We start from the raw sequence: 16,958 nt of genomic DNA on the forward strand, positions 1-16,958 counted from the left end.
ATCACTTTTCCCACTGTGAACAAGTCCACTGCTTATATGGTCACACTCAAAATGGTGTAGAAGCTTGAGAATGTGCTTTAGGCCTTCCCATTTCACACCATAGGCTGCTAGGAGCAGTATTTTTAATCAGAAGAGAGAAACAAAAATGTCTTATTCGCTTCAAACCATCACAGATGGAATTTAATCCTCTGCTTTAATCATGTTAAATTGTTGAATATCCATCTAGCAAAAAAAAGCTGGAGCCATTCTCTCTTCATAGGTGTATTCACAAACCCAGCAAAATAACTGCAGACTAGTCTTCCCTTCTACATTGTAACCCCAGCACTGGTGAGAACTGGTTCTTATACCCTTCTGAGCTGAACAATTAAACTAAATCAAACAAACTGAAGGACTATGCGCCATAGCCTTTCCCAATTAGTATGAGTTGCTCTTAATCACAATTGGCACAATATTTGCAAAATTAACAGTGGGTGCCTGTGCACCCAACTTCTGGGTGAACACCCCTCATGCACACAATCAGCAGTTACCTGGCTTTTCGACCTGGGGTGCATCCACCTCAGTGCGCTGGAACAGCCTTGGCTGTGTGAACCAGCTTAAAAAAATTCAGGGACACTCCAGTGCAAAATGGTTATGGCTGCAACTTATTCATGCTTTACATTCCTAAACTTTATAATTACTTAAATTCTACATGCATTAAGCATACATCAGGGTGGAAATCATGCAGAAATTCCAGGGCTTAAATACATCTCTTTTTCAGAGATTCTGGTGTTTGGAAGTGGATCCTTCTCTGAAGGCGGTTGTACGAGACTCAGAAAAGAGGTGTCTATCTAGATTTCTGTCCAGAGGTGTTACAAAGATTGAAAATCTAGCGTCCATGTGAGCATACCTATTTTGGCGCTAAAGGGTTCTGATAAAAGGGATTTATGTTTATGGGAGTACTACTTACAATTGGAATTGTTAGCTTTGTCAAGTATTACAATTGGTAAAAGTTATGCTCATGTTATATTTTCATTGTGTTGTTAAAAATAAAATTTGTTTTCATAAAAGCTTCACTGTCAGTCAATTGAATCATTTCTGGAGTAAAACACCTGATGCTCACCCTAATGCCAATATCAAATGGAAAAGTTAGGGTCAAGGCTAACTTCAAAATATACCTTGGAGTTTCTGATCTGGTCCCTAATAAGTATCACTGAAAAAAAGACATATAATCAAGGTTTTTTAATATTGCACTCATCAGGACATTCACAACAATGTCAAATGTAAAAGGAACAACAATTTATATTTCATCAGAAGACAGTGTTATAGAGTCACAGAGATCTACAGCATGGAAATAGGCTTTTCAGCCCACTTGTCCATGCCGCCCTTCTTTTTTTAAACCCATAAGCTAATCCCAATTGCCCACGTTTGGCCCAAATGCCTCTATATCCATTTTATCCATGTAATATCTAAATGCTTTTTAAAAGACAAAATGGTACCCGACTCTACTACTACCTCTGGCAGCTTGTTCCAAACACTCACGACCCTGTCTGTGAAAACCCTCTCTGGACTTTTTTGTGTCTCTTTCCTCTCACCTTAAACCTATACCGTTTCGTTTTAGGCTCCCCTATTTTTGGGAAAAGATATTGACTATCTAGCTGATCTGTGCCCCTCGTTATTTTGTAGACCTCTAAGATTATCCCTCAACCTACTATGCTGCAGAGAAAAAGGTCACAATCTATCCAGCCTCTGCTGATGGGCTGGCAAGTTTTTAATTTGATTTATTATCACATGTATTAGTATACTGTGACAAGTATTGTTCCTTGCGCGCTATGCAGACAAAGCATACCGTACATAGAGAAGGAAAGGAGAGAGCTCAAAATGTAGTGTTACAGTCATAACTAGGGTATTAAGAAAGATCAACTTAATGAAAAGGTAGGTCCATTCAAAAGTCTGATGGCTGCAGGGAAGAAGCTGTTCTTGAATCAGTTGGTATATGATTTCAGACTTTTGTATCTTTTTCCTGACGGAGGAAGGTGGAAGAAAATATGTCCAGGATGCGTGCAGACCTTAATTATGCTGGCTGCTTTTAGGAGGCAGCGGGAAGTGTAGACAGAGTCAATGGATGGGAGGCTGGTATGCATAATGGACTAGTAGTTTCTTGCGCTCTTGGACAGAGCAGGAGCCATACCAAGCTGTGATACAACCGGAAAGAATTCTTTCTATGGTGCATCTGTAAAAGTTGGAGAGAGTTGTAGCAGACATGCCAAATTTCCTTAGTTTCTTGAGAAAGTAGAGCATTGATGGGCTATCTTAACAATAGCGTCCACATGGAGGGACCAGAACAGGTTGTTGGTGATCTGGACACCTAAAAACTTGAACTGCTCAATCCTTTTTACTTTGTTCTCATTGATGGAGACAGGGGCAAGTCCTCCACTAGACTTGCTGAAGTCGGTGACTATGTCCTTCGTTTGTTGACATCAATGGAGAGATTATTGTTGCTGCGCCAGTTCACCAGATTCTCTAATTCATTCTTGCACTCCGTCTCGTTAATGTTTATGATACCAGCAAACTTGAAAATTGAACTGGAGGGAAATTTGGCCACACAGTTATAGAGGTACAAGGAGATGTATCCTCAGCTGAGGATACAGCCTGTGGGGCAACGGTGTTGAGAATGATTGTGGAGGAGATTACAGATTGCGGTCTGTGGGTTAGGAAGTTAATAATAGTCATAGAGGGAGAAGCTGAGCTCCAGGCCACTGAGTTTGAAGATGAGTTTCGTAGGAATAATGGTGTTGAAGGCTGACCTGTAGTCGATAAATAGAATTCTGACATAGGTGTCCCAGGTTTGAATTTAGGATCAGGGAGATGGTGTCTGCCGTGGACCTGTTGCAGCAGTAGGCAAACTGTAGTGGATCCAGGCAATCTGGGGGGCCAGAATTGATTTGTGCCATGATGAACCTTTCAAATCATTTCATAATGATAGATGTCAGAGCCACCAGGTGATAGTCATTAAGGCAAGCTGCCTGGCTTTTCTTTGGTACCAGGATGATGGTCATCTTGGAGCAGATAGGAACCTCAGATGGTTGTAAAGCGAGATTGAAGATGTCGCGAAAATCCTTGCCAGCTGGTCCGCACCGGATCTGAGTACTCGTCCGAATACCCCATCAGGGCCAGATGCTTTCCACGGGTTGACCTTTGAGAAGGCTGCTCTGGTGTCTCATTCTGATTCATGGAGGCACTGCCATGGAGAATGCACCAGTGAACTTACAATTAACTGCCAAGCTTTGCTCAAATTCAACCCAGGCAAGTTGACTCTGATTGCTGAAGATATAACCCAGGGGAAATGAAAGCTGTCACTATTTTGTTCAGTTGAAATTGGCATACATGTTCTTTCTGTCTGCAAGGAACGGGCATTGTAGCATGCATAAGTGTGCCTCACTGTAAGCGCAACTAATAATCTTAAATCAACTGTCAACATAATGATTGTCCAATTACAGAATCATATCTCATCATGTTCACCATGTTTTGAGTTTTGTGAGCACAAGCTGATTGGGTGCAGTCAGCACCTTGCGTTTTGCAAACAGCCAAGGGGATGTGCTATTTGATGTGATCTGCTAGCCTTTGGGAAGTACAGTCTACATACCTAGCATAACAAGGCACTGAAATTCACATAACATTTTACTCATTTGTATAATAGGCAGGTTGTCCTTTTGGCTTGATGGCTGCATCTTGTTAGCGGTGAACACCACACATGTTAGCAGTGCACTTTAGCAACATATAAACAATTAGTTTCACCTGCTATTCAAAGTTTTGAAATACCATCCCAAACTGCCCTTGAGCTTAATGACTGGCTCAACCATTTCAGAAAGCAGTTAAGAGGTGTTCCACAAGGCTCAGTACAGTCTGCAAACATGAAGCTAATTCTAAGCTCAATAGCTCCTCATCTTTGTTAGGCACTTGACAGCCTTCCTAACTGAACACCAAGTTTAACAATTTCAGACAGTAAATTTTCCCCCTTTGTTGTTTACTTTACATTGCATGTTTTGTTTTTTTCTTTTATTTTCACTTTCACACAGTAGCGCGCTTGCTCTAAGTATATCTTTTGTTGAATTTCTTGCCCCATCACTATTCCCTTTGGCCCTGTAAGATTATCTTAACCATCATTCAGTCTCTCCTGTTTGCCATCTATCACAGACTTTCCTTTTGTCCTTACCCAAAACCCATTATGTCTTCTAGTTTTTTCCAGTTCTAATGAAAGATCACCAATCTGAAATGTTAACTTTGTTTTTCTCTTCACAGACATGGCCTGACCTGGGCACTTAAAGCAACCATGTTCTTCTACTCCAGGACAGAACCGGAGCAAATCTTTATACCTTTTATATTTATTTACGTACGCAAAAGCATACATTTCCTAACCAAACAACCACATTTTCAATCTGTGTCTCTTTATAGCCAAGTAAAGCGAATGTCCAGTTAATATCTTGCACTTGGAAACAATTAAACATAATTAATATTTACACTCTAGTTGCAATACTGAGGGAATGGTACATTTTTCGATGACACTAAGTCAACACCCGCTCCTCAAGTGACCCTCGTCCCATGTCACTATTTTGTTAAAGGGAATTTTGCCCTAATCTCCCGTAAATCAATATTACTAAAAATAATCCTCCTGTTATTATTTCACAACTGTTTGTGGGAACCTGTTGTGCATAAACTGGCTGCCACTACATCAGTGAAAGTGACAACATTTAAAAATACATAATTAACTTTTTTTTAAAAAAGCATTTTGGGAGATCCTGACACTATGAAAGGTGTTATTAAAATGGAAGCTTCCCTTTCAGTAAACTTAACAAGTAACTAAGGAGCATAATATCTTCACTCAGTGGTTAGAATGTCATGCTTCATAAATAATCAAGGCAAATGGCCTAGATGCTCTCAAAAAGAAACCAGATGAGGCCACGCTAAAAGACTGAAATAAGCTTGATAAAATGAGAGGAGACCGAATAATGAGTTGAATGGCCTCCTATGTTCCACATTTTATGTAAGGACAGATGGCAGAGGATAAAGAAGGCTAAATACCCACAGTGAAAAAGTGAAAAACCGACTTCACAATCGAGAAATGATAGCTGAGCCCAACTGAATTGGGATTGTGATCAATTGTAAGCATTGAGGCAATGGTGTAAGATAAGGAACTTGAATCATGTTACAAAAGGGGGGTTTTGCAAGATGGTTATATTTTAAACTGCTTCTAAGATAAAATGTAGAAAACAGTAATGAAGAGAGGTAGGTGATCTGAAAGACTTGGTTACCACAGGGATTGAGGCTCAGGACAAGTTGCATTAAAATGCATATGCCAGGTTTAGTATCTGAGCACAGAGAGATAGAGGTTTTTACTATTGTAGATTTGCTATCCCACAGACTTTGAACAGGGGCAGGCAGACAGCAGCTGCTGCCATCAGTGGATGGAATAAGGCCATTTTTCACTTTAAGCTACGAGGCAGAACGAGGATCGGAAGATGTTGCCTGGTCAAACAGATGTAACGTATTGATGTTTACAGAATCTGAAAGATTCTCTTGGTGAGGCCAGAGGCTGGCAGTCGTTTCGGAAATTCTCAGAAGACAGAGGGAAAGGACCTTAAATGGTCCTGAATCTGACAACTCTGTGAAACAGGATAAGTGGACCGATTGAAAGCTGGGAAGTACCTTGTATTGTTTCTTAGAAAGACTGCAATTCTGTGGAGAGGGTGATATGACATTGATATTGGTCGTGTTCAGACAAGTCTTAAAACTTGAAATCTTGTATTATTCCTTTTGATTATTGGAAATTTAAACCTATTTAAAGTTATCAGTTTTGATGAGGATCAGAACAATAACTAAAATAGGTTTAAAGAGTGTAAGGTATTAAGTTTCACATCTTAAAATTTTTAAGTCCTATTTCTGAAAAGTTCAATTAGTAATCTAATAAATAGAAGCATGGCAGGGCATGACATTACAATTGCACATCCTGCTCCCTCGGGAGATTTCCAGGATGCTCCTTATGACCAATTCCAGCTCCAGTTTTCAAAATCTCAGCAGAAACTGACACTACTGCCCTCCATCTGCAAAGCTAATAAATTAATACATGGATAGCACAATTCTAGAGGTTGTCACCCCACAACTTAAGAGTGTGCAGGCAGACTAAGAACACCAGTCAGATAGTGCTTTGAATGCATCACACAGATTAGTATTCAGTTCTGAAAATCAGTGAGAGCACTGGCTTCTGTGAGTGCAGCCAAAATAAGTCAACAGCACCATGGGTAGCTCTGCATTTTTTGAAAAGATCATAGAAATCATAGAAACCTTCCAGTACAGGAAGAGTCAATTCGGCCCATCGAGTCTGCACTGACCACAATCCCACCCAGGCCCTCCTCACATATCCCTACATAGTTACCCACTTATCCCTCTAGCCTACGCATCTCAGAACACTAAGGGCAATTTTTAGCATGGCCAATCAACCTAACCCACACATCTTTGGACTGTGGGAGGAAACCGGAGCCCCCGGAGGAAGCCCACGCAGAAATCAGGAATGCAATAGTGCTCAAGGACTTCATCAGGAGGGGAATAGACAAATATTTCTACCGTTACAGATGTATAGTTCCTCCACTATGCCAGGATCTAACACAAAACATTCTGAAGGGGGTGAGTGAGCTGCCAATGACAATGATAAAGGGTAAAGGGATGAGGTCCTGCAGGTAGATTTGAGGAGGTTGATGAATACGGCGTCAAATGTCATTATCACTGGATTGCTCCTCCTGCCACAAGTTCAAGAACCAGAGAACAAAGTGAATAAATGCAACAGAACTTGTGTAGGAGGGAGGGCTTTAGATTTCTGGGGCACAGTCTCACCTACATAGACTCCTCCTCCCCTAGAACTGTCCATTATAAAAATCCAGGGAACACAGTGATTCCAATGGAGTGCAGCTAATCTGTACACAATTCTATTAGCTTTTATTTGCAAAAGTACACATTACAAAACAGCACCTCTGAATACAACAACTACAGTTTGAATTGAGGAGCACAACTGAATCCCAGTTAATTCCCACCACTTGAATACAATTAAACACAATTAACATACAATCAACAGACTAGATGCAGAATTAGAGTGGAGAAACAAGGTTAGGAATTTCAGTGAGTTCAGGACAAAGGATTGAGGGAAACTGGATGAAAGGATTGGGAGAAACAGAATGAGAATAAGAAATAATACAATACCAATTGGGATCAGACCAATATCTCTCTGCAAGATCTAAGGTAGTTTTGTAGTGTCACACGTGCAATTGCACAAAATTTAGTAAATAAGGTCAGTGAATTGCAGATGTAAATAGACACATAATTGCAACCTGATTCCAAAAAGGGTTAGGTACTAAAAATTCATGATTACAAGATGACCAGCAAAGGAAAGTAGCAGTATATATAATATATATATAAATAAAGGAGAATATTCCAGTTCTGAATTGAGAAAATGTCCTGGGGAAGTTAAAAACAAAGTCAGAGCTAAGAAATAATCGGGGTACCATTATGCTATTGTGTATTCTTGGTCATCAATTACTGAAAAGAATATAAAGCAGCAAACAGGCAGAGAAAATAAAGTACAAAGAGATTCAAAATCTATGAAATCGTGATAATGGGGATTTAAATTATCCTAATAAGGGTTGAGATAATATGCAACGGTCTGAAAGGAGGAAGAATTTCTGACGTACATTGAGGAGAATTTGTTGGCAAGCAGACTAGTGGACTGATTGCAATGGACAATTATCTTTATCTGCTGAACAACAAAGCAGTCTTTTCTAGCCAAATGCTTTGATTTGATTTATTATTGTCATGTATTGGGATAGTGAAAAGTATTTGGAGAGAGTGCAAAGGAGATTTACCAGGCTACTGCCTGGTTTGGAGGGTAGGTCTTATGAGGAAAGGTTGAGGGAGCTGGGGCTTTTCTCTTTGGAGCAGAGAAGGATGAGAGGCGACTTAATAGAGGTTTATAAGACGATGAGAGGGATTGATAGAGTGGACGTGCAGAGACTGTTTCCTCGGGTGGTTGTAGCTGTTACTAGGGGGCATAACTATAAGGTTCATGGTGGGAGATATAGGAAGGATGTCCGAGGTAGATTCTTTACTCAGAAAATGGTTGGGGTGTGGAATAGACTGCCTGCTGTAATAGTGGAGTCGGACACTTTAGGAACTTTCAAGCAGTTATTGGATAGGCATATGGAGCACTCCAGAATTATAGGGAGGGGATAGCTTGATCTTGGGATTGGACATAGCTTGGCACAACATTGAGGGCTGAAGGGTCTGTACTGTGCTGTAATGTTCTATGTTTCTATGTTTATGTTATTGTTTCCTGTGCACTATACAGACAAAACATACTGTTCATACAGTAAATAGGAGAAGGAAAGGATAAACTACAGAATATAGCGTTGCAATTACAGATAGGGTGAAGAGAAAAATCAGTTTAATCTATGGTAGGTCTATTCAAGTCTTTTGGCCTCTTTTAGAGAGGGAAGAAGCTATTTTTGGATCGGTTGGTGTGTGTTCTCAAGCTTTTTCCCAATAGAAGTGAGGTCCTTGATTATGCTGGTTGCTTTTCTGATTTGATTTATTATTGTCACAAGTATTAACATACACTGAAAAGTATTGTTTCTTGTGCACTACACAGACAAAACATTCCATTCATAGAGAAGGAAGAAAGAGTGCAGAATGTAGTGTCAGTCATGGCTAGGGTGTGGAGAAAGTTCAACTTTCTTCACACCCTTACAGTAGCAAGGAGGAAGCTGTTCTTGAGTCGGTTGGTATGCAACCTCAGACTTTTCTATCTTTTTCCCGAAGGAAGAAGGTGGAAGAGAGAATGTCCAGGATGTGCAAGGTTCTTAAATATGCTGGCTGCTTTGTCGAGGTAGCAGGAAGTGTCAGAGTCAATGGACAGGAGGCTGGTTTGTGTGATGGATTGGGCTACATTCATGACCTTTTGTAGTTCCTTGGGGTCTTGAGCAGCGCAGGAGCCATACCAAACTGTGATACAACCAGAAAGAATGTTTTCTAAAAGTTGATGAGAATCACAGCTGACATGCCAAATTTCCTTAGTCTTCTTAGAACGTAGAGGCATTGGTGGACTTTAATTATAGTGTCAGCATGGGAGGACCTAGACAGGTTGGTGGTGATCTGGACATGTAAAAACTTGAAGCTCCCAACCCTTCCTGCTTCATCCCGTTGATATAGACAGGAGAACGTTTTCCTTTACATTTCCTGAAGTCGATGACAATCTCCTTCGTTTTGTTGACATTGAGGGAGAGATTATTGTTGCTGCACTAGTTCACCAGATTTTCTATCTCATTCTTGTACTGTCTCGTCATTGTTTGAGATCTGACCCACTATGGTGTCGTCAGCAAACTTGAAAATCAAATTGGAGGGGAATTTGGCCATGCAGTCATGGGTGTATAAGTATAGTAGGGGGCCCACAATACAGCCTTGTGCAGCACCAGTGCCGAGTATAATCACGGAGGAGGTGTTGGTGCCTATCCTTATTGATTGTGATCTGTGAGTTAGGAAGTTCAGGATCCAGTCACAGAGGGATGTGCTGAGGCTTATGCCACAGAGTTTGGAGATGAGTTTCGTGAGAATAATAGTGTTGAAGGTTGAGCTGTAGTCAATAAATAGGAGACTGACTTGGGTGTCCTTGTTATCTAGGTGTTCCAGGGTTGAGTGCAGGGCCAGGGAAATGGCGTCTGCTGTGGACCTGTTGCAGTGGTAGGCAAACTGTAGTGGATCCAGGTAGTCTGAGAGGCTGGAATTGATTTGTGCCATGACTAACCTACCTGAGGTAGATCAAGTAGAGCAACTTTCAGTTTAAATCAGGAAAAGGAAAAGGAACATTCAAGAGTAAAAATACTCAAGTGAAGGGAAAAATTCAGCACCTTGGGAACAGATCTGGCCTGGGTACATTTTTGGCAAGGAAATGAAATCGGACAATGAACAGCCTTTAAAGTTGAATGCTCCACATGCTGTCAAGATAGATTCCCACAAGGGGAAAAGATGAGGCAATCAAAACTAGAGCTTTGTAGGTGCTGGAGGTCTCAGACTAAGATTAAGCATAAAAAGGGTGTATATAGCAAATGTCAAATTGATAATACATTATTAAAGCTCAGGCCAGAAATATTGACTATCACATACTACTGATGCTGACAGGCCCATCAAGTATTTTCAGCATTTTCTATTTTTGTTTCAGATTTCCAACAGCCACAGTATTTTGCTTGTTTTGTTACAGTTGAAGGCTGGATGTTTGAAAAACGGAAAATATGGGGAGGCAGAAAAGGTTGGGCTGCGGGAAGTAAAGCTGGGAAGCAGAGGGGTACTGGTCATAATCTTCCACTCGGAACCACAGGCTCTCTGTATTGCAGAAAAAGGCCATTAAGCCCATCAAGTCTGCAATGACTCTCCGAAAGAATATCCCACCCAAGTCCTCCCTTCCACTTTATTTCTGTAACCCAAACATTTACCGTGGCTCCACTTAACCTACGTATCTTTGGACACTAAGGGCAATTTAGCATGACCAATCCATCTAACCATTACTCTGATATTTTATCTAACTGGCTTAACATCTATTATTGTAAAACGGAATATTCACTGCTGCTTGGATATCTAAGATTTTCTGTATGACAAGGTAACCAGAGCAAGGAACACAAGTTCAAGGTGAGGGACACGCAAAAACCTTTTTACCCAGAGGGGATGACAATCTGGAATGTGCTGCCTGGGGGGATGGTGGGGGCAAGTTGGTCTCATGTCCTTGAAAAAGATCTGGATGAGCACTTGGTACGTTCTAACATTCAAGGCCATGGGCCAAGTGCTGATAAATGGGATTAGGTGGGAGGTCAGGTACACTGAAGAGCTTCTGTATGATCCTATGAAATGACCAATGGGAAACCCAAAACTCTACTTCAAGCACTCTTGAAAGCATGACACGGAGACCTGAGACATCGATTCCCACACCTGGGAGACATTCTAAGAAATCTCACAATACCAGGTTAAAGTCCAGGTTTATTTTGAATCATAAGTGTCACCTAATGAACGTGCAGCACTCCGAAAGCTCGTGATTCCAAATAAACCTGCTGGACTTTAACCTGGTATTGTGAAATTTCTTACTGTGCCCACCCTACTCTAACGCATCCTGGGAGATATTAGCCCAGTGCGAGAGGAATTATCAAAATAACCCGTAGGCCACTATGATCATCAGTGGCGACAGCAGCTGGTCAACAGGCAACCAAATACAGCAATTCACAATGACCAATAACCACTTCACATGGGTCACTTGTGGCAGCATTTGCTCCTCCTCATCAGATTGGGTCCCTTCAGCCATCAGCAGAAATGCACCATGTGAAACTAATCCCACTCACAAAGGGACTGGAAGAATGCTGACAACCACAAGTATTCTCTGAATCAAAATCGACAGAAACCGCAGAGCAGCAGGCTCAGCTTTCTTATTTAATTTACTTATTTCAGGACACACACACACACAAATATCCCCGCACCTTGTAGATCGGATTTTGGATTTTGAAAGTACAGGAACAATCCGAAATATTTCGCATTAATTCACTTCCTCCCTAAAAATGGACAGATAATCTCTGATAGATTCGACTTCCAGAGAAGATGAAAGATTTAAAAATAAAGTTTGGCGAAAGAGGAAATGTTTTTTTTGATGAAGGAATCAAAGTTCGCAAACTGTGCAGGGCAAAGAAAGTCAAGTGGAATTCAACTCAAAAGTAAAAAGTACACATCAAGGGAAAATATGAAGAGCAGAGAGGCACACAAGGGGTTATCACTGAATTAAACACTTACTGATGGTTGTGAATACCCAAGTACAGGACGTAAAGGCGATTTTAACATCAACAAAACTGCAGCTCAACCAATACGTTTAAAACCGAAAGGATAACTTTAATCAAAAGCTGGCTGGCAGTTTTCTCCGATTCGCCATCCGCCAATGGACTCGTCACGCTGGTTTGCTGCCAACAACACAGATGCTTCGCATGCTCTTCCCTCACTTTCCCTCCCTCTGCTGAGCGACAGATTTTCTCCCCTGTCTCGGATTCGCCACGTCCTGAGCCGACCCACACCTGCCGCGCGTGCTCAGCGACCGGCCAGCCGCCGGGACGTGCGCATGCGCACCTTCGCCCCACGAGCGACAGATTCAAACCGAGCGACCGTTAAGGCAAGGGCAGAGACTCGCAGCGCGCGTGCGTGAGAGGCGCTGCTGAAGCGGGTCGGTTGTGGACCTTTCCTCTGGGCTTTCAGCTCTGATGTGGAGATGCCGGCGTTGGACAGGGGTAAACTCAGTAAGAAGTCTGACAACACCAGGTTAAAGTCCAACCAGTTTATTTCATAGTCATCCCATAAGCTTGCAGAAACGGTGTTCCTTTGTCAGGTGTGTGGAAGGTTCTTATCAGAGAAAGGCATATAAAGTCACACACACAGTTTACAGAATACTGATTAGAAACTTGCTATTCAAGTCTTAAAGATGCAGACAATGTAAGTGGAGATAGCATTCGCATAGGTTAAAGAGATGTGTATTGTCTCTAATCAGGGCAGTAAGTGAGATTTTACAAGCCCAGGCAAGTCATGGGGGGTTACACATAGTGCGACATGAACCCCAGATCCAGGTTGAGGCCATCCTCATGTGTGCGGAACTTGGTTATCAGTCTCTGCTCAGCGACTCTGCGCTGTCGTGTGTCGTGAAGGCTGCCTTGGAGAACGCTTACCCGAAGATCAGAGACTGAATGCCCATGACCGCTGAAGTGTTTGCCATCAGGGAGGAAACAGTCTTGCCTGGTGATTGTCGAGCAATGTTCATTCATCCGTTGTCGTAGCTCAGTCGAGCTCTGAGCAAGGGTCATCCTGAATCGAAATGGTTGGCTCGACTCTCTCCAGGGTGGTTCCCACAGATGGTAAAACAGCAAATGTGATGCCGCTGTTTAAACAAAGGAGGTAGACAAAAGACAGATAACTATAGGTCGTTTGCTTAGCTTCTGTAGTAGAGAAAATGCTTGAATCTATCATCAAGGAAGAAATAGTGAGCATTCTAGATATAAATTGTCCCATTGGTAAGACGCAGCATTGGTTAATGAAGGGAAGGTCATGTTTGACTAATTTGATGGTATTCTTTGGAGGATATTGCATGCGTAGTTGACAGTGGGGAACCTGTGGATATGGTGTATCTGGATTTCCAGAAAGCATTTGACAGGGTGCCACACCAAAGACTGCTACATGAGATAAAGGTGCAAGGTGTTATGTGTAATGTATTAGCATGAATAGAGGATTGGTTAACTAACAGAAAGCAAAGGGAGGGGGTAAATGGGTGTTTTTCCAGTTGGCGATCAGTGACTAGTGGTGTGCCTCCAGGATCCATGTTGGGAACCGCAATTGTTTACAATTTAGATAGATGACTTGGAGTTAGGGACCAAGTTTAATATGTTAAAATTCACAGATGGGTGACAGAGCAAAGTCTGCAGAGGACGCTGAAAGTTTGCAAAGGGATATAGATAGTCTAAGTGAGTGGGTGAGAATGTGGCAGATGGAGTACAATGTTGGCAAATATGAGGTCATCCATTTTAGTAGGAATAACAGCAAAATGAACTATTATTTAAATGGTAAAAAACTGTAGTCTGCTGCTGTGCAGAGGGACCATGGTGTCCTTGTGCAGGAATCTCAAGGAGTTAGTTTGCAGGTACAGCAGATAATTAAGGAGGCAAATGGAATTTTGTCCTTTGTTGCTAGATGGATGGAGTTTAAAAACAGTGAGGTTATGTTGCAGCTGTATAGGGTGCTGGTGAGGCCACACATGGAGTACTGTGTACAGTTTTGGCCTCCTTACTTGAGAAAGGCACTGGAGTGGGTGCAGAGGAGACTCACTAGGTTGATTTCAGAGTTGAGAGGGTTGGCTTATGAGGAGAGACTGAGTAGACTGGGGCTATACTCATTGGAATTCAGAAGAATGAGGGGAGATCTTATAGAAATAGAAGCAGGGAAGTTGTTTCCACTGGCGGGTGAAACTGGAACGAGAGTTCATAGCCTCAAAATAAAGGGGACCAGATTTAGGACTGAGTTGAGGAGGAACTTCTTCACACACAGTTGTGAATCTATGGAATTCCCTGCCCAGTGAGGCAGTTGAGGCCACCTCATTGAATGTTTTTAAGCCAAGGATAGATAAATTTTGGACGGTAAAGGAATTAAGGGTTATGGTGAGCGGGCGGTTAAGTGGAGCTGAGTCCACAAAAAGATCAGCCGTGATCTTATTGAATGGCGGAGCAGGCTCGAAGGGCCCAGTTCTTACGTTCTTATGTTCTCTCCACAGAAAGTTTAAGTAGGGAGGTCTTGCTGCAACTGTACAGGGCACTGGTGAGGCCGCAGCTGGAGTACTGTGTGCAGTTTTGGTCGCCGCACTTACGCAAGGATATTTTGGCCTTGGAGGGAGTGCAGAGGAGGTTTACTAGGCTGATACCAGAGTTGAGGGGGTTGAACTATGAGGAGAGGCTGAATAAACTAGGCTTGTACTCGTTAGAGTTTAGAAGAATGAGGGGAGATTTCATTGAGACATATAAGATGATGAATGGGATGGATAGGATAGAGGTGGAGAGGCTCTTCCTGCTCAGAAAGGACAGTAGGACTAGAGGGCACAGCCTCAAGATAAAAGGGGGGGGCGGTTTAGAACGGAGTTGAGGAGGAACTTCTTCACTCAAAGGGTGGTGAATCTCTGGAATTCTCTGCCCGTTGAAGTGGTGGAGGCTGCCTCGCTAAATATATTTAAGACGCGGGTTGATAGGTTTTTGATAGGCAAGGGGATTAAGGGTTATGGGGAGAAGGCGGGAGTGTGGAACTGAGACACAACAGAACAGCCATGATCTTATTGAATGGCAGGGCAAGCTCGAAGGGCTAGATGGCCTACTCCTGCTCCTATTTCTTATGTTCTTATATTAGATTAAAAAGGGGAATTAGGAAAATAGCAGGCATTGACTTCAGCAGTTACAGGAAGTGAACTCCCCGTTCACTGAGGTGACACACCAGCACATGTGCCTGCCCAAAACATAAAGCAGTCTGCTTCTGTAAATCTCAGTCACAAGGTCGAGAAAGTTAGGAAAAAGGTAGTTCAAATGCTGTGCAAAAAGGCAACAAAAAAAAGGAAGTAACTTGTGTGTGAGTATTTGCATATTTTGGTGAGGGATAGATCTTTTTCTTGCCTTGATTTATTTATTTACTTATTCACATCACAAGTAGGCTTACATTAACACTGCAATGAAGTTAGTGCAAAAACCCATTAGTCACCACACTCACACCTGTTTGGGTACACTGAGGGAGAATTCAGCATGGCCAATGCACCTAATCAACACACCTTTCAAACTGTGAGAGGAAACTAGAGCACCCAGAGGAAATCCATGCAGACACAAGGAGAACGTGCAGACTCCACACAGTGTCCCAAACTGGGAGTCAAACCCAGGCCCCTGGCGCTGTGAGGCAGCAGTGCTAACTAATGTGATTCCATGTGTGTCTATAGATGCTGTTTTTGTGTTACCAAATGAACAGTTTGTTAATGCTCTGTAGTCCTAATCTGTATGTTGTTTTAATATTTTTCTTTGATTGTTTAATGTGTATACAGATTAGTATTATCCAGGGTTAATTTGTGAGAAATCCAGTGCGGTAAAACGGTATCAACCATTTCTTTGTTTCCGGTGCAATGAGAAAACTGGTGTTTTAGAATGCTATCAACTGTTTTAGTTTCTGGTGAGGTGAGGGGGGAGAAACACGTGGGACAGGAAGGGGTTGTCTACTACTAAGGTGGCAGTAATAATAGCCAGACCCTCAACAAAACATTAGCCATGACAGATAGAAATTTAGATTAGAACCCAAAGGGTCACTCAATAGATATTTGGCAAATAAAAAAAAGAGAAGATCATAAGTAAAATGACGAAGGAAGGCTGGGTTCCATCATGGACAGTAAGAAGTCTCACAACACCAGGTTAAAGTCCAACAGGTTTATTTGGCAGCACAAGCTTTCAGAGCACTGCCCTTAATCACCTGATCTTTGAGTTCTAATCTAAATTTCTGTTGGACTTCAACCTGGTGTTGAGAGACTTCTTACTGTGCTCACCCCAGTCCAACGCCGGCATCTCCACATCATGGCTTCCATCATGGACCCCAGACAAGTATAAGGAATTGTGAAATAAACATTCGAAAGAGAAAAAAATAGTAATTCTGTATAAATTTTACGTCCATATGCGTCTGTCAGAGAAAACAGAGTTAGGGTGACTGCATGGCGGCACAGTGGTTAGCACTGCTGCCTCACTAGGAACCTGGGTTCAATTACCAACTTGCATCACTGTGCGGAGTCTTCATGTTCTCCCCATGTCTGCATAGGTTTCTTCCGGGTACTGTGGTTTCCTCTCAGTCCAAAAGACGTGCTGGTTAGGTGTATTGACCATGCTAAATTCTCCCTCAGTGTACCCGAACAGTGCCGGAATGTGATGACTGGAGGATTTTCACAGTAACTTCATTGCAGTGTTAACGTAAGCCTACTTGTGACAGTAATAAATAAACTTTAAAACTTAACTCAGGAAAAGGACAATTATTAAAGGAAAAAGACACTTAAAACCAGACTTACCCATAACGTTATAAAAGAAAGAAACAGTCTTTGCAAAAAGGGAGTTAACTTTTTCTGATAGCAGCTCGAACTTTTCGCCTGATGATGAATGAATTCATTCCATGTCAAGCACAGCGAACCCTTGTTTTATTTAGATATTTTTGGCAGTGTAGGAAAAAAAGGCAGCTCAACAAGCCTGCTGGAATCATTTTTAAATTGACAAACAAGTCAAGCACAGTAATTTTGTAGGTTAACTTTGAGGAAGTAAATCCTTCTTTCAGGGAAAGAAAGCAAAGAATCAAAGCATGTTAATGCTTGGACTCAAATA

The 16,958-nt window shown here is 42.0% G+C and overlaps 1 protein-coding gene across 2 annotated transcripts in view; it reads right to left on the reverse strand.

Annotated features, from left to right (window-relative positions):
• Positions 1 to 11,951, reverse strand: part of dennd3a (DENN/MADD domain containing 3a) — a 134,818-nt gene extending 122,867 nt beyond the window's left edge. For both annotated transcript variants that reach the window (XM_080194609.1, XM_080194608.1), the window contains exon 1: positions 11,842 to 11,951. The gene's annotated coding sequence lies outside the window, so the exon portion shown is untranslated. The remainder of the gene's footprint in view (positions 1 to 11,841) is intronic.
• Positions 11,952 to 16,958: the final 5,007 nt, after the last annotated feature.

This window comes from Carcharhinus amblyrhynchos, chromosome 8 (genome assembly GCF_965287045.1).
Source record: "Carcharhinus amblyrhynchos chromosome 8, sCarAmb.v2.hapA, whole genome shotgun sequence".
Taxonomy (NCBI): Eukaryota; Metazoa; Chordata; class Chondrichthyes; order Carcharhiniformes; family Carcharhinidae; genus Carcharhinus; species Carcharhinus amblyrhynchos.